The 22,197-nt window shown below is 44.3% G+C and overlaps 2 long non-coding RNA genes and 1 pseudogene across 2 annotated transcripts; 2 read left to right on the top strand and 1 right to left on the bottom strand.

The window, feature by feature from the left end:
* Positions 1–216: 216 nt before the first annotated feature.
* LOC148004412 (18S ribosomal RNA) lies at positions 217–1,097 on the top strand (annotated as a pseudogene; the record flags this gene model as incomplete).
* Positions 1,098–1,460: 363 nt separating this feature from the next.
* LOC148004410 (uncharacterized) lies at positions 1,461–20,823 on the top strand. Its single transcript, XR_015625000.1, has 3 exons — positions 1,461–1,664; positions 2,016–2,127; positions 19,714–20,823. It is a non-coding gene; the product is annotated as an uncharacterized LOC148004410 (long non-coding RNA).
* On the bottom strand, positions 8,207–9,514 carry LOC148004411 (uncharacterized). Its single transcript, XR_015624999.1, has 2 exons — positions 9,155–9,514; positions 8,207–8,789 (listed from the first exon to the last, which is right to left on the bottom strand). It is a non-coding gene; the product is annotated as an uncharacterized LOC148004411 (long non-coding RNA).
* Positions 20,824–22,197: the final 1,374 nt, after the last annotated feature.

The raw sequence follows: 22,197 nt of genomic DNA, 5'->3' as shown, positions 1-22,197 counted from the left end.
ACTAAACAATCATCCCAAGAATACACAAGGATGAGCCTATGGCTCCATCTGCATATGAAGCAGAGGATGTCCTTTTCAGGAACCAATGGGAGCAAATGCCCTTGGTCCTGTCAAGGCTTGATGCCCCAGTGTAGGGAACTGTCAGAATGGGCAGGTTGGAAGGAGTGAGTGGGTGAGTGAGGAACTGCCCTCAGAACAGGAGGCATGAGGGGAAATAATAGCCGGTTTCTAGAGGGCAAGTCAGAAAATCATATTTAAAATGTGAATTAAAAAATCCCCTCCCCCAATGAAAGAAAAAGAAAGAGAAATGGAGAAAGAAAAAGAAAAACAAATGGGGGTACATAACTAAACAGATGCCAACTGGTGATGCGGCGGCGTTATTCCCATGATAGTCAAGCAGCTTCTGGGAAACCAAAGTCTTTGGATTCCGGGGGGAGTATGGTTGCAAAGCTGAAACTTAACGGAATTGACTGAAGGGCACCACCAGGAGTGGAGCCTGCAGCTTAATTTCACTCAACACAGGAATTCTCACCGGCCCGGACACAGACAGGATTGACAGATTGATAGCTCTTTCTCGATTCCGTGGGTGGTGGTGCATGGCCATTCTTAGATGGTGGAGTGATATGTCTCATTAATTCCAATAACGAACTAGACTCTGGCATGCTAACTAGTTATGCGACCCCCTGAGCGGTCGGCGTCCCCCAACTTCTTAGAGGGACAAGTGGCGTTCAGCCACCCGAGATTGAGCAATAACAGATCTGTGATGCCCTTAGATGTTCAGGGCTGCATTAATGCCACACTGACTGGCTCAGCGTGTGCCTACCCTACAAAGGCAGGCGTGGGTAACCCATTGAACCTCATTCGTGATGGAGATCGGGGATTGCAATTATTCTCCAAGAACGAGGAATTCCCAGTAAGTGTAGGTCATAAGCTTGCGTTGATTAAGTCCCTGCCCTTTGTACACACCACCCTTAGCTACTACCGATTGGATGTTTTTGGCCCTGTCGGAGGGCTGAGAAGAAGGTCGAACTTGACTACCTAGAGGAAGTAAAAATCATAACAAGGTTTCTGTAGGTGAACTGGTGGAAGGATCATTAACAGAGAAGGCCGAGGGGGTGTCTGGTCCTTTCTCGGGGCTGTGTGAGTCCCTCCTCTCACCGGGAGGCGAGTTCCCGGGTCCGGGTCATATTTGTGGCACGTGCTGCAGCCGCTGGCCAAGTGAGCATTTTGGGAAAGGCAGGGGTCATTAAGGAGAGGTGCGGGGAGGGACCTCCTCCATTCTCTCTCTCTCCCTTGCTCTTCTGCCTACATCCTTGCCTCCGTGCACCCGCCTCTGCCCCCACCACTGCTGCCTCCGCCACCCCCACCTCCCTTGCCCGCTGGCCAGTCAAGGCCCTTGGCGTACTGAGGTCATTCTGCCTCTTTCTGGACCGGTTCCGTGATCTCATCTCGTGTGCACTGGGGGGGGGGGGGGGGGGGGGGGCGAACTCGGTGGCTGGGACCAGCTCCCTCTCCTCACCGCACCTGCCGCCCCTCCGCCACAGCTCTCCCGCTCTGAAGGTGCCGGGGTGTCTCTGTCGCGTGCAACGGGTGCCTGTGCCAGGGTGGGCTCTCGCAGCCCGCCCCGCTTCTGGGCCTCACGTGTCCGACCTGCTCCTGTCCGGGTACCTAGCTGTCATGTTCCGGCGCGGAAGTTTAAAGACCCCCGGGGGGGGGGGTGTCGCCCTACGGCCCATCAGTCGTCCCCAGGAGGGCTTCCCGTTTCCTCCCTCCACCTGGTGCTCCCTGAGACTCAGCGGGCCCCCTCAGGCCGCCGGCGCTTCCAGAGGCGGCGGTCGGGGGGCCGTGTCTCGGGCCCCCTCTGGGCGCCCGTGGGATCCCGGCCGGAGAGCCCGACTTGCCTGCCCATTGGCTGGCCGCCGCTGGGTACTGGGTTCGTGGGGTCCCATGTCCCGTGTGTCCCGCCTTTCCGTTCCCGACCCTGTCTTTTTTTTCTTTTCACATGTATCCTTTAGTTTCCCGCTGGCCTGCCTGAGGTGGAGCCACCTCGCCATTGGCCCCTCAAGTATCGAGAAGTCGTGGACCCCAGACACACGAGAGACTGATCTTGAATGTAATACACAAAAGGTGAGGTTTATTACAGAGATCTCCGGATCAACATGTGTCCCATGCAGGAGACAGGGATGTTGATCCCGAGTGGTTGGGAGAGGGGCTTTTTAAAGGGGAGAGGCCTCGAGCCTCAGGGAAAAAAGGGGATATCAGAAAGGAATGCCAGAGATATCACAGAGTTGTAAGATGTCTAATTGTTTTATGACTCTAGAGGATAAGGGGGCACCAGGGCGCCAAAAGGTTTTATGGCCCCAGGAGATGAGGGGAACGCCAAAAGGTTTTATGGCCCCCCATTTCTGGAACAAAGCTACTAAATCAGGAGAAGGGTCGGGTCTTTGAGTCCTCATTATTCCGAGAGCAAATCTTATCTCTTGTCCTGTCAGAGTAAATGTGGGTCGGAGTTGATGAAGCATCTGCATCTGAAACACATCTGGTTAGGCTTTGGGCCGGCAGGTTTCCTGGAATGCTCTCTGCAAGGTATAAGGGGCTTAAACAAACATCACTGAGACAGAACGACTGCTCACACTGGTGATAAAACAACTGTGTCAGTATCAGTTCTTCTGCAATTTTAGCCATCTGTCTTCCTCAGTCAGATCTTGTTACTGTGTTTTGAGTTAATTTAAAATTTTATCTCTCATTCCCCTCTCCTTCTACTACCAAATTCTAACCTTAGGATTTTAGTGTTAAGTTTCTCATTTGACCTCGCCAGTTGTCCTAACTGACTGGTACTGTTGTCTCAGAACCATCAACCGCACAGCACCCACTCGATTTTTAACAAAAGCAATTAACCTGTTTGTCACGCAGGGTCCAAAAACTAAAACCAAGAAAATTATTAGTAATGGCCCAGCCATATAGCAGAGAGTAGGGTAGTCATCCAGGGAGACCGAGTGAACCAAGACTCAAACCAACCTTGTTGAGCGTCTCTATCTTTTTGTAGGAGTCAAACCTATTAACTAGTTTCTCTAACACACATGGACCTATAATCAGAAGCAGAAGCAAAACTAAGAAGGGTCCCATAAGGGAAAATACCAGAGTAGTCATCCAAGGAGATCTACTAAAGCAGCTCTCAAACCATCCCTGATGTGCTTCTCTGTCTGCCTTTTGTCTAACCTTTCTCTAAGTTTATTCATGGAGTCTTTAATTACTCCTGAATGGCAGTTCTCAATTCTCTATAAGCCTTGCATTGCAACAGCAGATGTCCTTGTGCTGCCCTTGCAGCACCTAGATAGCCTTAGCCCTAAGTAATTCTCAACTCCTTTTTTTTGTCTTACTAAGTCTTTAGCATCAGGATTCCAATCTGGACACTATCTAAACCTACACACCAAGGTCATGACTAGCTTTTAGAACTTCTAAACTTATACAGATTGTGATCCCTGAGGCACAGTCCCAAGAAGTGTTAGGAGTACTAACATATGCAATGTTACATCATTTGTAATAGAAATCAAGCCTATCCCCACACCTATCTTGATAAAACCCGGGGCAAACATGAAATTAAGTCTAGGGAGCTTTTTGAAGATCTGAGTTTCCCTCTAGGTCCCAGCTTTCAGCCCCAACAGCTAGTACACGGCTGGTGAGGGCTGAGAGTTGATGGCTGTCAGGGTGGTCAGCAGCACCAGGTACGGTCCTTTCCAGTGAGTATCTGGGTTCGGTGCCATCGTATGTAGCCGAGTCTCCGACCTGGAACTGGTGAGATGTCTCAGGGGTCCCCAGGGCATAGGCTGCTGCCAGCTCTGAGCAGATTTCTTTCTGTATCACCTGTAGGTCTTTTAGCCTGGCACACAAATCATTATTACTATGGCACTATGACATGTTGGTTCAGTAACATCATCTAATACAGTCAGGGGGGCTGAGGCCCCATTTAAGATCTCAAAGGGGGTAAGGCTGAATCTGGAAGGGGTATTTCTTGCTCTGAAGAGAGCAAGAGGGAAGGAGTGTCACCCAGTCTGTGCCAGTCTCCATGGTCAATTTGGTCAGGGTCTCTTTTAGAGTTCTATTTATTTACTCTACCTGTCCTGAACTTTGAGGTCTGTAAATACAATGTAATTTCCAATCGACCTCTAAATACTTGGCCACACCCTGGCTTACCTTGGCAAGGAAAGTAGGGCTGTTGTCTGACCAGATTACCTTGGGCATTCCAAATCGGGGGAAGATTTCTTCCAGTATCTTCTTGATGATTGCAGAGGCCGTCTCTCGTTTGGTGAGGAAAGCTTCTATCTATTCCTGAAAAAGTATCTACAAGCACTAGGAGATACTTGTGATTATATTTTTCTGGTTTTATCTCAGTGAAGTTCACTTCGACTTTTCACCAAACTCTCTAGGTCTCTTTGCCCTGTTTGCTTGCTAAGCATTCACTTATTGACATACCTTATACTTTCTACTGCCTCTCTGGCTAAAATCTTAAAGTCTATTACATACACTTAACTACTTGGACAAACTTTTTATCTCCTAAATGAGTCCATTTCTGTATTTGGCAAAGTGAGTCTTTTCTTTGTTCTCTGGGGGAGTATAGCTTTCCCCTCAAGTGTGCCATTGTCCTTTATCTTTTAAGCAATTTGGGCCTTTTCTTTTTTTTTTTTTTAAACATTTATTTACTTATTATGTATACATCATACAGCTTTCTGCCTGCATGTATGCACCTGCAGGCCAGAAGAGGGCACCAGACCTGATTATAGATGGTTGTGAGCCACCATGTGGTTGCTGGGAATTGAACTCAGGACCTCTGGAAGAGCAGACAGTGCTCTTAACCTCTGAGCCATCTCTCCAGCCCCAATTTGGGCCTTTTCTAAGTGAGGCCATCCCTTAGTCCGATCCTAGTTCTCAGTGACTGTCTCTGGCAGGCCTGCAACCAGGATAGGCTCCTGCATAGCCATTTCCCGAGCCACTTTATCTGCTTTGTTACTGCCCAATGCCACTGAATCTCTTCCCTCCTGATATCCTGAGCAATGAATAGTACTCACAGTTGTTGGCTTCACCAGGGTATCCAAGAGATGGCAAAGGCATCTGCGACACTGATGTACTGGGGGGTTGAGGTTCAGCCATCCTAGATGACTTTGTGTTGTCCACCATGGCAGCACCCACTTATCTCTGACCTTCATGAAGAGAACTGTTCCCGTCTGTGGACAAGGTAGCCTCGGCTTTCAGCAGGGGTCAATCAGCCAGTCGCAGAGGTCTTTCCTCCACCCATGGGCTTCTGCCAGTGCTTGACACTCGTGCTGTGGTGGCTCCAGGTCGGATTGGGCAGCAAGGTGACCAGATTGCCCCCAACAGGTGGAGAATCTAGTCCATGGCAGCTGACCAGTGGTCCCATCTTTTGGGACACTCTATTCAAAGGCAAACATCAGCCACTCTATCACAGTCTAAGTCCTGGATTGGGTGATAATTGTTAGTGCCCAGCTGGCAGGAGTGATATGTTCCAAGTAGAACAGCGCTAAGCCATTCATCTCCCAGCATCAGGTACTGGTGCACTGAGACAGGTCTTAAGCTCTGCATACACAGTCTGTAGATATGCATACACATGGCCTCACCCAGCCATTTCAGCCCACGCAAGCCATTTTGGGGAGCAATTTTCTCATGGGCAAGGGATGGGGGCAGTCAGGGATGACTATGAACTAGTGGGTTACCCGGCCCACGCCAAGGTCCACTGTTCTTTGGGCAGTCCAGAAGTATTGTTTGTTGCCAGTAGGCCCCTGTACCCAAGGTCTTTGGATACTGGCCCACTGGAGCATAGGAGCACAGAGCATTGGGTCCCTGTATCCATAAAACAACTGGGCAGGCTTCCCTCCTATCTCTGCACATAGCCAGCACTCCAGGACCGAGAGGCTCTCCAGTGTCCCCTCTTGTTCTTTCTGGGGCAGTCCCTGACCCAGTGTCTTTTTTTTCTTTGCATTAGGCACACTGATTTTAGCCAGGAATTCTCTTTTGTTGCCAGGTACTGTCTTCCTAGGTTCCCTAACTACTGTGGCCAGTATATGTTCCTCTCTTGTCTTTTATCTCTCTTTAGCTCTCTAGCTTCCTCTTCTTTTTGTCTCTTTTCTTCCCTAGCTTTCTGCTCTTTTTACCTTCTTTTCTCTTTCTCTTTGTTTAACCTTACTTTCTCTGTAACTTATACTAACTCTCAGCAACTTAGCTTAACCCTTCAAATTTCTGTAACTTTCTCTTCATACCCTTTCCTTATCTTAGCCAGATTGGTGGGGCATTTTTCCAGCCCCTAGGAGACCCACCCTTGGAGCCTGGGGGCAGACCTGGAGCACTCCCTACCTTCAGGCGTATTGAAGTCAACAGTCAGGAGCCTTCCATCCATGTCTGGAACATTCTTTCTGGCCTCTAGCAGGATTCTGTCTTTCCTTGGTGGTAAAGAAGATCTGTAACAGTTACTAACAAGCATCTCACGTGGGATGGTGAGAAAACAAGAAGGGAATCTAGAGGAGAGAGATCCACTGAAGAGGACAAATAGCATTTAGTCACACAGCTAAACCAGGAGGCCTTTTTTTGGACAAAAAGGCCACTGTAAATATAAGCACAAGCTTTGTCTATGAAACAGAAAGGCGAGCAGAGAGGCAGCCTAGCTGTTACCGGCTGTCTCTCTGGGCTTAGATTTTCCCTTAAGGAGTACCTACCTCCCTTCAGTGTCAGCTTGGTGGCTTTGCCTCTCAAGAGAACCAGCCTCCAAATGACACTAGACTTCTAGTAACAACTAATAACAAAAGGATGGAGAGATGGTTAGAACCTGGGTGCTAGATACTAAGCAGCTGACAAAAGAATTGTAACCAGTTCACCTGGGGCTTTCAGGACTTTAGTAACAGCCCTTTACCAAACTGTCTCAGTGGGCTATAGGCCCATGGAAAAGAAAACACTAATCCTGACTGGCAAAACAAAGTTCTTCACAGTTGTAGATTCTTTGAAACTATTTTAGGGGCTCTTTTTGTCCCCCAACCTGGGGCGTTTTAACCATAGGGGCAGGAACTGGCTGCTGTGGGGATAGGACCAAAGGCACTCTCCATGTTAATGATGATCAGCGAGAAAAGTAATTTAATGTTGGAGACTGACTCCTCCCTTGGAATAAGGATAGCAGATAAGGCAGGCTTCCTTAAAGAACTTCTCTTAATGAGCGCTCTCCTTCTGTGAGCAAATGTCAGAAATTCCTTTCTTGTTTTCCTTATAGTCCTCTCCCACCTCGCTCTTTTTAGATAGTTCTTCCCTTAGCATTTCTAACACTGCCTGTCCCTTTTTTTATAGCCTGTTGACAGCATTTCTGATCTTTTAGACAGCTACGCACTAGGTGCCATACCGGCTGAAACTCTGCCTTTAAGATTCCTTACTCCCAAGGAAAATTTAAATCTTTCCCAGTTCATCACAGCGGGCTGCAAGCACAAGCACAGATAAAACACTATGTTTTTGTTTTGTTTTTCTTTCCTTTTTTCAGAGCTGGGGACCGAACCCAGGGCCTTGTGCTTGCTAGGCAAGAGCTCTACCACTGAGCTAAATCCCCAACCCCCAAAACACTATGTTTTAAAAATTAACTTTGGCTATCAACCAACACACCGCCACTAGAGCGGGGTCCACAAAATTAAGTTTCTTACTCACTAAGCGTTAAGGGGACCAAGTAAAACTCTTCGACGAACAAAGCAAACAGTTTCATGATTTCAAACACAGTCGCCGGTCCAAGATTTTAAACACAGTCGTCAGTCCAAATTCAAACACGAAACAAAAGTCAAAAAGACACTAAGAGACACAACACGTCCAGAAAACCACAGTCAGGTCACAAAGAAGACAAACAATTCCAACAGTCAAACAAGTAACAAGCAGATGTGCCGCGCGGCTTCGGTACCAAACTGAAACCAAAAATTCAGACGGAGTCAGCGAGGGTCTTGGATCCTCTACTCCAATAAAATTCAGACGGAGTCATCAAGGGTGTGGATCCCTCCGAAAACGGACGGAGGTGCCACAGATCCGGATCTCCCTCTCCTCCAACCACCCTTGGAACGTCTTCCAGGGCTGCGGGGGAGAAGTCCGAGCTCGTCAGCTCCTTCTCTGGTCCGCCCAGATAGTCCCCAGATCTGAGCCTATTGATCGATCGTTCACAGGACAAGACACAACAGACAAGACAAACGCCGGCCGGCTTACCTCCCGGTGGGTGGTCGGTGATCTCTGGGCGGAGGGTCTCCAAATCCCGGGGTGAGCCCCCATAATGAAAGACCCCCGGAGAGGACCTTTCCCTCAGGAGGAGTCCCAAGCGCCCAATGACCGAGCCGAGTCCACTCGGATGCAATCAGCAAGAGGGTTTATTGGAAAACACAGGTACCTGCGGGCACACAGTCTCTTTGGAGGACTTGCGCGCCCAGCAGCTCCAGCATGGGGCTTTTATAGGGATTGGGGAAGCAGAAGCAGGCGTACAGAAGCAGATGCATAGTTACAGGGATTGGTGGATTCAAACGAGGCACATAGACATGTTCACATATGATTGGCTATTTCACATGATGAGGTAATAAGGTATAGCTACACACATTGGCAGGTTTGGGGCGTCCTGGATGTCCGGGGCTCGGGGCTTATCTCTTCCTGCCAGGTGGCCTGTGAGTCAGGTCCTGTACTCCTGGTCTGTTCTGCATTCCTTTCCTTTTATGGTCTGTTAGTTCTAGCGGCAGGGCGGGTCTGCCTGGACTTGCTTTTCACAGTGTTTAGTCCTGAGTTGAAACATACTCTTTTAACTTCATATTTTTAAACCTTAAATCTGTATAATTTTCCTTTCAAGGTACCTCTCCTCCCCCCCTCCCTCTTGTGGGGGCTGTCCGCTCGGGCGCCAGCTGGCGTGATGCTGAGGCGTCTGTGCGCTGAAGGGACTTGTCCCCTGGATGTGGGAGCTGGCCAGGGTAGAGAGGTTACAGGCCCCAGCCTGGGACCCCGGCACCCTCTCGCTGTCCTCTCCGTCCATCCGCCCGCAGCCGCACGTGCCCTCCTTTCCTCCTTCCCCTCTCGACCTCGACCTCAGATCAGATGTGGCGACCCGCTGAATTTAAACATATTAGTCAGCAGAGGAAAAGAAACTAACCAGTATTCCCTCAGTAATGGTGAATGAACAGGGGAGAGCCCAGTGCCGAATCCCCGCCGCATGCCGTGGCTGGTGAAATGTGGCGTATGGAAGACCCACTCCCTGGCGCCGCTCGTGGGGGCCCAAGTCCTTCTGATGGAGGCCCTGCCCTTGGATGGCGTGAGGCCGGTAGCGGGCCCAGGCAGATCTTCCTGAGTTGGGTTGCTTGGGAATGCAGCCCAAAGCGGGTGGTAAACTCCATTTAAGGCTAAATACCGGCACGAGACCGATACCCAACAAGTACAGTAAGGAAAAGTGGAAAAGAACTTTGAAGAGAGTTCAAGAGGGCGTGAAACCGTTAAGAGGTAAACAGGTGTGGTCAGCGCAGTCCGCCCAGAGGATTCAACCCAGAGGCGCGCGTTCGGCTGTGTGGGTGATCCCGGCGGATCTTTCCCACTTCCCGTTCCTCCCGACTCCTCCACCCTCGCGTTTTTCTCCCCCCCTCCAAGCGTCCTGCCGTCGCTGTCCCCGTTCCTCCCAACAGGGGGGTCGGCGGGCGTTCAGGCGGCGGGCGCGGGTTCGCAGGTGCGGCCGGGGGTGGGGTTGGTGGGTGACCGTCCCTCCCCCCCTGTTCTGCGGCTGGCAGCAGCCAGGCGCCCTTCCACCTTGGCGGTGCGCCAAAACCGGCTCTGGCTCTGGGACCGCTGGGAAGGCCCAACGGGGAAGGTGATTGGGGGGGCGGTGCGGCGCGGCATCAACTGTGGGCCCCAGACCACCCCATCCCGAGTGTTACAGCACATCCTCTCCATACAGAAGACACTGACAGACAGACAGACAGACAGACACACACACACACAGGCGTGCGCGCGCACACACACACACACAGAGACACACACACAAATACATATTTAAGTATTTAAAATGATGTTAAAAAAAACAGTCTTCCTGTTTAACAGACGTTTAAAGGGAAGTTGGCTGACAGAATGTTTTTGTGGTTTTTTATTCTCTTTTTTACCAAATAGGAGGCAGATCTGTTGACCCTTTTATTAAAAGCCAAAGTATTAAGTGGCGAGCCGATGTTTCAACTTTTCCCATTATGTTCCTTTCACGAAAGTGTTGTTTCTTTGGCTTTTCCTTTTTGAAACAAAATGAAAGGAGCTCTACCAGTTGGCCTAGTTTCCCTGTTCCTTTTCCCTCTTCCACGTTAGTTCAATGAAATAAAGTAAATAAATGAAGTTTCTAGTTATTTATTTGTTTGGGAGACCCGAACCCTCTCTCAAGAGATATTTCCATCTCCCCCATCCCCAAACACAAGGCCTCCTCCCTGTATGTGGGGGAAGGGGGAGGGGTAGACAGGAGCTAGCTAAGAGGGGGTGGGGTGGGGCTGGAGAATATGCATGTCCCTGAAGGTCTGTCAGGGAAATACTGCTGCTGCCCTAGCATGCTTTGCTTCAGTGCTGAGCCAGGCGGTGCCTCTTTAGGGGGGTGGGGCAAGTTTTCTGCCTGAAATCAGTGAGTGATGATTTCAGTGTGAATGTCTGATCCCTCGCTGTCCTTTCAGTGCTCTGGCTCATGGCAAATGACTGAAGAAAACCTTAGTTAGACTCACACCCAGCTGTTTGGAAACGGTAATGGAATTGATAGCACACCCTCAGAGAAAGAGGAAGACTCCCTTTGCTCACTCCCAGCCTCGCCCTGCCAGCTCTGGATTTCTAAGTAAGGCTGAATCTGGACCATATTTACAGGATTTGGCATTTCTGATTCATGTTTAATGTTTAGTTAAATAAAGCTTGTGAAGGGCTGGAGAGATGGCTCCGAGGTTAAGAGCACTCACTGCTCTGCTCTTCCAGAGGTCCTGAGTTTCATTCCACAGAAACCATATAGTGGCTCACAACCCTCTGCAAAGGGATATCCCGTGTACTCTACTGCCGTGTGTATATAAAAAGGGCTTTAGTATACTCATATAAATGAAAATAAATAAATAAACCTTTAAAAGAATGAAACAAAATGAAGCTTGCAAAGAACTTGAGCATCTTAAAATGCCAGGCACGTCTATCCACTCCTTTTATTTTATTTCGTGTGTGGATCACATAACCACAGAGGTGGTTCCCCTTTTATTAACCTCGATAGCACAACTGGGACAGAAGTGCAAACTATCATCTACCTATCTGGGAGTGGAGTGGTTGGATACAGGGAGATGGAACATTTGCAGTTAGTAAAGTTCAGCTGTCGGTTTTTTTTCCTTTCCTTTTTGGATAGATATCGGGAGCTTTTTTTTTTTTTTTTTTTTTTAAAGTACAAATTTTGTTTTCTGTGCAACATTCTGGTCATAGTTTCCCATCGTAAAGGTCTTTCCAGATCCTTCCTCCCCATCCACCACCCCGTTGTACCCCAGGCCTGTCCTTATATGTGCTTGATGCATACCCAGGTGAATCTCCATTGGAGAAAGCACTATATTCCCATCTCCTATGACTGTCAATGGCAGATGACTTAAATGCCAGTGACTTCGGACTTGACTCCATTTTCCCCTCGGAGAACTGGGTTTGGATCTGTTGAATGAAGGCAGGCCCTGGGTTTTGAAACAAACAAACAAACACACCAAAAAATATTTAAAGCAGGCAACAACTGCCTGCACGCCAAGGGACTGTTGACTCCTCTTTGGAGTTAGTATGATGTGAAACTTGCTTAATAAAGTAGAATCCACACAGCACAAAGGGAACACTTTAACAAATTATGAGGAAGAGAGAGAGAGAGAGAGAGAGAGAAAGAGAGAGAGAGAGAGAGAGAGGGAGGGAGAGAGAGAGAGAGAGAGAGAGAGAGAGAGAGAGAGAGAGAGAGAGATCTGTTTATCAAATCACTCCTCTAGTTTTTCAGACTAGAGATTTCATCTTCCTCTGTCTCTGGTGCTGGTGGCTTACTGCTGGTTTGGGGGGATTGGGATAGGGATAGGAAGAAAAAAAGTCTTGAGTGCTGATTTTACAGCTCTCTCTCTCTCTCTCTCTCTCTCTCTCTCTCTCTCTCTCTCTCCCTCCCTCCCTCCCTCTCCCTTTCCTTCTCCCTCTCCCTCTCCCTCTCCACACACACACACACACACACACACACACACACACACACACACACACACACACACACACACTTCCTAGGATGAAAGAAAAAAATGAAAAGGAAGGCACCCATGGTGATGCATGACTTTGATCTCACTTTGGTCTCAGCACTGGAGAGGAAGATAGGAAGGCCCATCTAGATGCAATGTGAAGAAGGCCTATGTCAGATTAGTTAATGGCTAGGGATCTGTTACCTGGCTAGTCTGCAATTTTGCTGCAGTTACTAATATTATAAGGACACTTTCTCATTGGTTGTTTCTGCTGTTACTGCCGGAATTCATTACATATTCTGTTAGGTTCTTCTGTGTGATAACACACTCAGAAACCAAACACTGTAGAAGTCAGTCTAACTGCTTTCTTTGTTGTCTAGTTACCCGCAATAATCTTGGACCTGAACCGAACACCCAGCAGCATTTCCCGCACCCACCCATGTATAAGCTTTTATAAGCTGGACCACCAACACTAGAGCGACAGTGCAGACAGAGACTATTTGGAACCGCACTTCCATTTTGAGTTTTTGTTTGTGTTCCTGTTTTTTTCTCCTGTCCTGTCCTGTCCTGTCCTGTCTGTCTGTCTGTCTGTCTGTCTGTCTCTCTGTCTTTCTGTCTGTAAATCCACACATATAGTTCTTTCCACGTCTTATATTTCAAAACAAATAATGCTTGTTGTGCTTCTCATTTCATTCAAGGGTACTACTCTCTAGATCAGAGGAGCCCCCTTACAATTCTCCACAGGTAGTGATGACTGGGGTGTTCAGTGCAACTAAGCAGGAATTATATGGTTGCTGCCATTGTGCTTGATCTTACCCAAGGTAGGGTTGCGGGGCATGGTTGCCAAGATGGCAAACAACAGACAGTGATTGAAGAGATGGAACAATAACCTACAATTCTCCCTCTCTGTCACTGTTTCTCTGTCACTCTCTGTCTCTCTTCCCTCCTTCCCTCCCTCCTCTCTCAGATCTGAATGAACATTGGAACTAAAGTAAATGTACAGTGAAAAGAAACCAGGTGTGGTGATGCATGTCTTTTATTGCATCACTTGAGTGGTGGAGGTGAGTAGAACCCTGTGAGCAGGCTGCAGACCTGATCCAGGTACTGATTTCCAGGGCTTATGTGCAAAGACCCCTGACTCAACTAAAGAAATGAAGAGGAAATTAAAGAAACAGATACAATTAACTTGGAATAAACCAAACAAACCAAGGAAAAGGAAAGGCAGTATTGGGGTGGACTGGCTTACAGAGGAGGGGCAAACATTTATTTGCCAGTGCCTCCTCAGTTGAACACACACACACACACACACACACACCCACACACACACACACACACACACACAGAGAGAGAGAGAGAGAGAGAGAGAGAGAGAGAGAGAGAGAGAGAGCACGATCTGTTAATCTGTTTGTCTCACTCCCCTAGTTTTTCAGACAGGGTTTCTCCATGAATTCCTCTGTAGACTGGTTGCTCAGAGGGCAAAGCTGCTGGCTGTTAAAGGTCTAGGGAAAACATGAAGGCCTGAGGGAACTGTTAAGGCCTAGATGCCCTGTGAAGGAGGCCTACATCATGTATACATATATACACACATATTCATATATATGAATATGTATATGAATGTGTATACACTCAGGTATTCTTTATTTAATTAGCTTATTTTGAATATAATTTCCATGCTAATCAAAAAGAGGAAATTTTCTTTGGCATCGGATTCTTCTTGAACAAAAAATGGATATAAATAATCACATATTCAGATGTTATGTCTAATATTGAGAAGATATTCCCAGATATGGTGTTAATCCATCATAGTCCATGTGTGAACACAACACAGACTTAGTAAGAATTTTGGCAAATGGATTTTAAAAACTTATATAGAGTTATTAAGAGCAGTGGTAACATTTTTTAACTTGATATTTTATATATTTACATTGCAAATGTTATTCCCTTGCCCAGTTATCCAATCTCCCACAACCCACCCCCTGCTTCCATGAGGATGTTTTTCCTCCCATCCACCCATTCGCACCCCAATAGCATACCATTCCCCTGCACTGGAGAAAGGAGCATTCACAGGACCAAGGGCTTCTCTTCCTATTGATGCCAGACAATGCCATCCTCTGCTTCATATGCAACTGAAGCATTAGGCTTTTACATGAGCACTATTTGGTTAGTAGTCTTATCCCTGGGAGCACTGGTAAGTCTAGTTGGTTGATATTGTTGTTCTTCCTATGGGTTTGCAAACCGTTTCAGCTCTTCCTTCACTCCTTCATTGGAGTCCCCATGGAGTCCGATGGTTAGCTTCAAGCATGCTTGTCTATATCACTGAGGTCTGGCAGAGTCTCTCAGGAGACATCCACATCAAGCTCCCATCAGGAAGGACTTCTTGGCATCAGCAATACTGACTAGGTTTGGTGGCAGCATATGTGATAGATCACCAGATGGGGCAGCATCTAGATGGCCTTTCCTTAAGTCTCTGCTCCACTGTGTCCCTATATTCCCCTCCCTCTTGAGTATTTTGTTCCCCCTTCTAGGAAGGACTGAAGTGTACACATTTTGTTCTTCCTCCTTCTTGAGCATCATATGGTCTATGAATTGTATCTTGGGTATTCCAAGCTTTGGACTAGTATCTACGAACTGGGTTAATTCACTCAGGATGATATTTCCTAGTTCCACCCATTTGCCTAGGAATTTCATGAAGTCATTGTTTTTGAAAGCTGACTAGTACTGCATTGTGTAAATATGCCACATTTTCTGTATCCATTCCTCTGTTGAAGGGCATCTGGGTTCCAGCTTCTGGCTGGAGGGCCTTTGCACTAGAACTCTTCCAGTCTGATGTCTCTCTCTCAGACATGCTCAAAAGTTTTTGTCCTGGGTGATTCTAGAATCCCATAAATCTGGATATAGGATTTTGTGTAAAATTACAAAAGCATTTTAATTAAGTTAAAATAAAGCAAAAGTTAAAGCTATGGATAAACTCTCTTCCAGCTTAATCTTTTCTTGTTTATTATCAGTATATAAGATACATGCTGGGTGACAACAGCAAATTAAGAATTACCCTGCAGTCCCTTAACCATTTTCTATGTATCTGTGGTGTTGTGTGTTGTAAGAATGTTGGTGGATGTGAGTGTGTGGTGCATGCCTGTAACTGTGTGGCTTTACCCATCTGTACATGTGTTTTTGGAGTTCTGAGAAGGATTTCAAGTGTCTTCTTTAGTGCTGTTCACTGTTCTTGACATAAGTTCTCTTGTTGAACTAGAAATTCAGTGTGGGATTGGAGAACTGGTCAGTGAGCCCTCAGGATTCAGAGGTAATAGTTATGTGTAGCTATCCCCTATGCCTGGCATTATGTATACATGCTGAATATTCACACCCAGGTCCATATGTTTCTACCCACTGAGCAATTTCCCAGTCCTAGAGTGGTGAATGTTTGCTTAAGATTTGATAACAGATCCTAATTGTTTTCTGTTTTTGCTTTTGTTTGTAATTTTCCATAGATCACTCTGCAGGTGGATATTATAAAACACACTTGAATAGACCAGAAAATAAAAATAGGAGTAGACGCATTACAAGCAATTCTATAAAACTGTATTTTGCATACTTACCTTGTGAAGCACAGTTGATATTTCAGGGTTTTCCTGTTATATAAACAGCATAGTTTGATATAAGGACAGTTTAGACTCTTTAAATAGAAAAGAATAAGAGAGATACATGTCTTGAAATAGTATAGAGAATATGATACTTTATCACATGAGAATTAAAACTGAGCCACATAGCCTTCAGCAGAGGAAATGAGGGAGAAATGTGTATATACCTTTTGCAGCACAGTCTCTGGAATAAAACAAACAGGGACATTTAAATAAATATATAGCAGTGTTTAAGACTTCATTTCTCTTCCAATACTTGCAATTACATAGTCAAACATTATATCTGGAGTCATAGATCACTGTGCTATCTAGGATTGCACGATGAGGATGGCATAGTGGCAGTATAGCAAAATAACTGATAGGAAAAGCAGAGCAGTCACCCCATTAGGATTCATATGAATTGCATTTCCTCCCTGCTGGGAACTAAGCAACAATGGGAGAAACTGTACAAGTACCTCTGTAGTAATTTGGTGTCTTGGGGTTATGTTCACAGGATATACAGCTGGAGCACATGGTGTTCAATTTATTTTTAGTTTGTCTGATTTAAAATGTGATTGCTGTTAGTAAACATTTTTGTGAAGATTGCTGGAAATTTATTTGCTCTTTATTAGAATTTGTAGAATCATATTTATAATTTGCAGTCCTGGGGGTACTGGTGGTTGTACATGGGGAACAACTAAGTCAGCAAATGATTAAGTCAGACAATGCTGACGAAAAGAACATGGGATAGCACAGTTACAGCTGCCTAAGAACTGATAACCACAACCTAAGGGAAGAGTCTCTTCCCTCAACCTCGACTCCTTTAAGACATTGGCTTCAGCATCAGACAGGCCTTGACAAGTGTGATCCTGGGTAAGGGAATAGAACTAGTGTTCCAGTTAGTCTTTTGTCCAGGTCTTTCACACAGCCTAGGGCAGTCCTGGCTACCAACATTAATAGGTACTTCATAGTATTCATAAGACTTTCCAGCTGGATGTGACTTCTGAATTTTCTTTCATAAGCAGGGAAGTGTTAGATCACAGTCCTGTCTAACTGGCTGCTTTCCTCAAACCTGCCATTCCCTTTGTAACCTCTCAATATAATCGATAAGCAACACATTCTGTGGCCTTGTAGTCTCTCTGTCCCTTGCATCTGATTCCCAGGCCCCAAAAACCTTTAATGGTAAATCTGTCTCCACCTTTTTTCTTTCTGTGATTCATCTATTAGTCTAGATCACAAGGTATATATCCTACCCAAAAAAATCATACGATTGAGAAACACCAAAATCCTATAATTTCTTGGAAATTAAAAATCCTCACTCTCCTATCTTTGGGTCTAGTATCCCATCATTTTATGTGGCCATGATGCAATAAATCACTTCATACTCAAGGACTTAAACATGTTTCACCTTCAGGACACTCGACACACAATATATGTGCTGCAGTAAAAATAAAAACAACAAAACAAAACAAAAAACCTGACAGAACTGGTTCCCAGGTATACCCTGGCTGTCTCACTCCCTTAATATTTCTGGTGCCATTGGAAATAGCAATAATTTATCTCAGTGGCTCCATACTGCCCCCATCTACTTTCTGACACACTATTCTTCCCAACACGGCACCCTGTCAGGCTGCTCCTCCCTCATCCACTGCCCTCTTGGTTGGGTTTCCACCACACCAGGCATACACATCCCAATTCTTTGGTAGGCCCATGCATCTGGCCACCATACACCCTCTTAAACTCTATTTAGTTGCCTTATGAAAGAACACATCAAACGATATTTTCTGATCCAATTGATAAGATATAATTTGCCAATCTAGATGGCACAAAATCCTGTACACACCCATCTCTTGAGAATAGTCATAACAACCTGTAATATGTACAGACAGGCATCTAAACATCTACTGCCATGTTCTCTGTGCTCTCACTTTCTCACTCTGGCTTCCACTGCCTCTCTAAAACTTTTCTCCCACCCATCCTTCCTTCTTATCCAATGACAGGCCTTGTTCTATCCTGTATCTCCCTTCACCTTAATAATGACATCAATCTACTCTTTTACCCTTTTAATTAAAAAAAAACCAGAAACTTTTTTCTCAAATATAAGTTGAGCACAACTATTATCATTCTGTAATTTAAAAGTATAAGATGTACCTAACACCCAGCCCAACTTTTATCAGTTAAACAGAACATTTAGTTATATATTTTAGCTTTTAAAAGGCTTAAAATCTGTTATATCCTGGCTAGCTTATGTATTATCTGATAATTAGCTAATTAAATATGTATTCTCAAAGTTAAATAGTCTGAGTGGGTTATAAGATTATACTAAGTTTTCAACCCCGCCAGATTTCTGAGAATGACCCATATATCTGTAAATATAGGAAGCCTAGCATGGCTTCTAGAACTGAGATGGGTTATAGAGACAATTTTCTATTTGCACAGTTCCCTGTGAGCAACACGTGAGAGCAAGTCTTCAGGCTTCTGGCCTAGGATCATCAGACAGACTTTTGAAACACTGAATTTTGAAGGGCTGATCATTCTGGCTTGGCAGAAATTTTCAGCCAACTTATTCTGCAATGTTTCCTTTTCTGGACAGTAATTAGTCTGTAGAAGCATTGGAGCAATTTTTGCATAGTGCCTGTCTGCCACAATAAATTACCTCATGTGGAGGTGGAGATTTTCAGTTTCTTCTTTGAATATACCAAAGGGGAGCTGGTGGGAGTGGACATGTCTCAATAAAAGTTAAAGAACATTAAATGTCATATTTTGTGGACTTTTGGTGTTTTTTAGAAACCATCTAACTATGTAAGTAATCTGGACTGTTGTCCATTAATTATCTTAACAAATTATCTTGAAAGCATTCTAACAATAAACTTAGAGACATGCATTTGCTACTTGGCCTTAAACTCACCTGCTTAATCATCTCAGCTTCATTTTTTTTTCCCCTGAGCTGGGGACCTAACCCAGGGCCTTGCACTTCCTAGGCAAGCGCTCTACCACTGAGCTAAATCCCCAACCCTCAGCTTCATTTTTTTTTTTTTTTGGTTCTTTTTTTCGGAGCTGGGGACCGAACCCAGGGCCTTGTGCTTCCTAGGTAAGCGCTCTACCACTGAGCTAAATCCCCAGCCCAGCTTCATTTTTTAATAGCAGAAAAGGACTGGGTATAAGCCATCTATGCTGAAATGTGTTGTATAGGCACAATACGTGTACATCAGAGTAACAATATTAATTTTAAATCAATGAGAAATTTATATTAAAGAAAATCTTAAAAATCTAAATTTGTATCAAATAAATACTGTGCCAATGTAAAAGATCATAATTTTAGTTTAGTAACAAATATAAAAATAATTATGTACAGCTTGAAGAAACCATTGAAGAGTTTTTGCCCCAATTCCCTGGAATTTGGGGGACTAAAAGTAGTTATTCTAAGGTTGTTTTCCTGAGGAATTTAGAAATGCGTATAATTTAACAGGGAGGAATTAGCTCAAACTGATTATACATAATCTCAGTCGGTGAAAAAACTTGTATTTATTACTAAGCTAAAGTTATAATTTTTTACATTTGAAAGTATATTAGAATACATTACATTCTCTCCCATGATCTCTTACGATGATCTCTTAAATAGTGAAGAAAATTTGTACATCTTTAAACTCATCTATTATTTCTAGCTTTATGTTTATAAGCTATTTAGAATTTGTCTATAGAGATATTCTATCTTCTGTTAATTAAGTAAACATTTGTCCTTTCATATTTTTCTTTTTTTTTATATAAAGAAATATACTTGTATGCACTCTACATTCTCTTTACCAAATCTCACCAGATTTCCTATAATACATCTCCTGACACCATGTCTTCATCTGTTTACCTTTTAGATCTCATCAAAGAATCAGAATCTAGTGTCACTCGTGAAGGGAATCTATTGAAGCACAAGCAAATTACCAAGGCAATACCCCCCCAAGAAATGAATGATTCTTCATTCACCAGTAGCCGTCAAATGCCAAAAGCCCCTCAATATGGCATTGGCAAGGGTTGGTCACCCCATCTAAGCCCTGACTCTAGCTGGCTTGATCATGTGAAAGTATTGTGTTAACACAGGTGCTGTGGGTTCCTGAGTATGATAACCATGAGCTGTCCAGAGGACAGCTTTTCATTCTCTGTATCGAACAGCTATCACAATTTTCTTGATACAATAGAGATCAATTCAATGTTCATTGCAAGAAGGCAGGAACATACTCATCTAATTATGATGGAGATACTATTAAAATTTTAGTTTCTAAATGCCTTTTATCTGTGTAAAATTCCAGAAAATTTGATTTCTGTTTATGGTCTGAAACATCTTCCTTTCATTCATAACAAACACAATGATAGTTCTAACTTTTGAAATAACATTATAATATAATGTATATGTATCAAACTTTTCTAAATTTGTGTGCATGTGTATCCCATTTTTAAGAGTATTAATTTTTTTCTTAATGTTTTCTAGCTGTATTAATACGATCATAAGATTTTCTTTTTAAGTAAAATAACTTATGCATTATTTTACTAACATAAGTCTTAATTTTATATCTCAAATATTATTTTCTATTGCATACATAGATGAATTTTAGTTGTTAACATTTGGTTGATCAATTAGTTCCTTGTTTATAAAATTGTAAATTTATACTTTTGTGTTGAAACTAACTTTTGTAAAGTTTGCATACATAATTTTCATATTTATTCAGTTGATATCACGTGATTCATAAAATTCTTTCTCTTCAAATAACTACAACATAGATTTTGATTAGTTTAATGAACAAAGACTAATAAATGCACCTGTAGAAATTATTGATTTGAATATTGATTTGAATCTCTATAGAGAATAATTTGATATTAAATACAGTGTGGGACTGCATTTTAACTATCTGAATTATGCTGTTTCAAGGCTATGTTAAATGACTTTTTTTATAGATATGTACAGTATTAACATGACTTACATTCAAAGCATTGTTCTTTGTCCTTCATTTTCTTTTTGACTTTTTTTAGTTTTTCATATTTAAAAGCGGTTTTAAATATTTGCTTCATGTGTGCACAAATGAGTACAGGTACTTGCAAAATGTAGGAGAGGGTACCCAATTTCCAGAGCTCGATTGACAAGTAGTAATGACCCACCAAGTATAAATACTGGACACTGAACTTAGGTTCTCTACTAGAGACCAAGGAAAACCCATGAGCCTTTTCTATAGGTCCTGATTTTAATTTTTGTTAAGGGTTTAGTTCTGTGTGCCTTTCTTATTCACGAAAACAACTTTGTTGAATTTGATACAAACATTCTGTGTAAATATCCATCTTTAATTAATTGGGATTCAAAAATTTGGACTGTATTTCCTATTGATTTTAGTAAGATGATATCATACTGATATATACTATCAGAAAATCCTGCATGAAGTCACCATGACTGAAAATAGGAATAGAGAAGGCTTAAAAAATTGTACTTCATTAAAGGTTGACATGTCCACCATTCCTCTCATTAAAGTAAGCTCATATGTGGGAAAAGATACTTCAAATCAATCAGTTGAGGATTTGCATTATTTTTATACTATCAACTCAGCTCATTTACATTCTACCACTGTGAGCAAATTCCCTCCCCAGGTGACTGCCATGTGGTTATTACCATTGTCTTTTTGAATTTTGCTGTACATATGGCTAGTTTGAAAAATTTGAAACTTAATGAGGCTTGAATGGACTAAGAAAGAATCACCAGTGTTTCATTTGCTCAGTCCTTTTTATTTTTTTCCCTTTGCAACACCTGGAATTGCCTTTATTTCAGTATGCATCCACATGTCAACATTTAGTGGTCCTGAACAGAGTGGGGAGCTTGTCAATGAGCCAGGAGCCAGGCCCAACTCAGAACCATGTGCACCGAGGACTCTCCACATGGCCTTTCTCTAGGCGTATATCTAAGGACCCTGAGCGGTGGCCCGTCTGAGTCTCCCTGTGACTGCTCTGTTCACCTCTAGACCTGAGCTCAAAGCTCAAGAGCTGATGGTGGTGGCAGGGCCGCGGACCCAGAGCTCCCTTCCCACGCTGGTGGCAGGTGAACAAGTGTGGTCCAGAGCTAAGGGAGGGAGGCCAGGCTTTTTCAACCTCATCTGATGGCTTCTGGCTACAGCAAGTGTTGGGTGGTGATGGGCAACAAGGGACTTGAGGAGGGGAAAGCAGCACCCCTTGATAAAGGTGGGGAGACTGGAAGCTCTGAATTCCTCACCTGCGGCCAATTTCAAGGGAGGGGAGGTTACAATCTAAGCTTTGACCAAGGGTGGGGGTGGAGGAGTGGGGACCATGGCTTGGATGGGGCAATCACTTAAGACTTAAGAAAG

This window comes from Rattus norvegicus, chromosome 7 (genome assembly GCF_021556685.1).
Source record: "Rattus norvegicus strain SHRSP/BbbUtx chromosome 7, alternate assembly SHRSP_T2T, whole genome shotgun sequence".
In the NCBI taxonomy this organism is placed as follows: domain Eukaryota; kingdom Metazoa; phylum Chordata; class Mammalia; order Rodentia; family Muridae; genus Rattus; species Rattus norvegicus.
The sequence above is the reverse complement of the archived record's forward strand: the minus strand, read 5'-3'. Positions and strand labels throughout refer to the sequence as shown.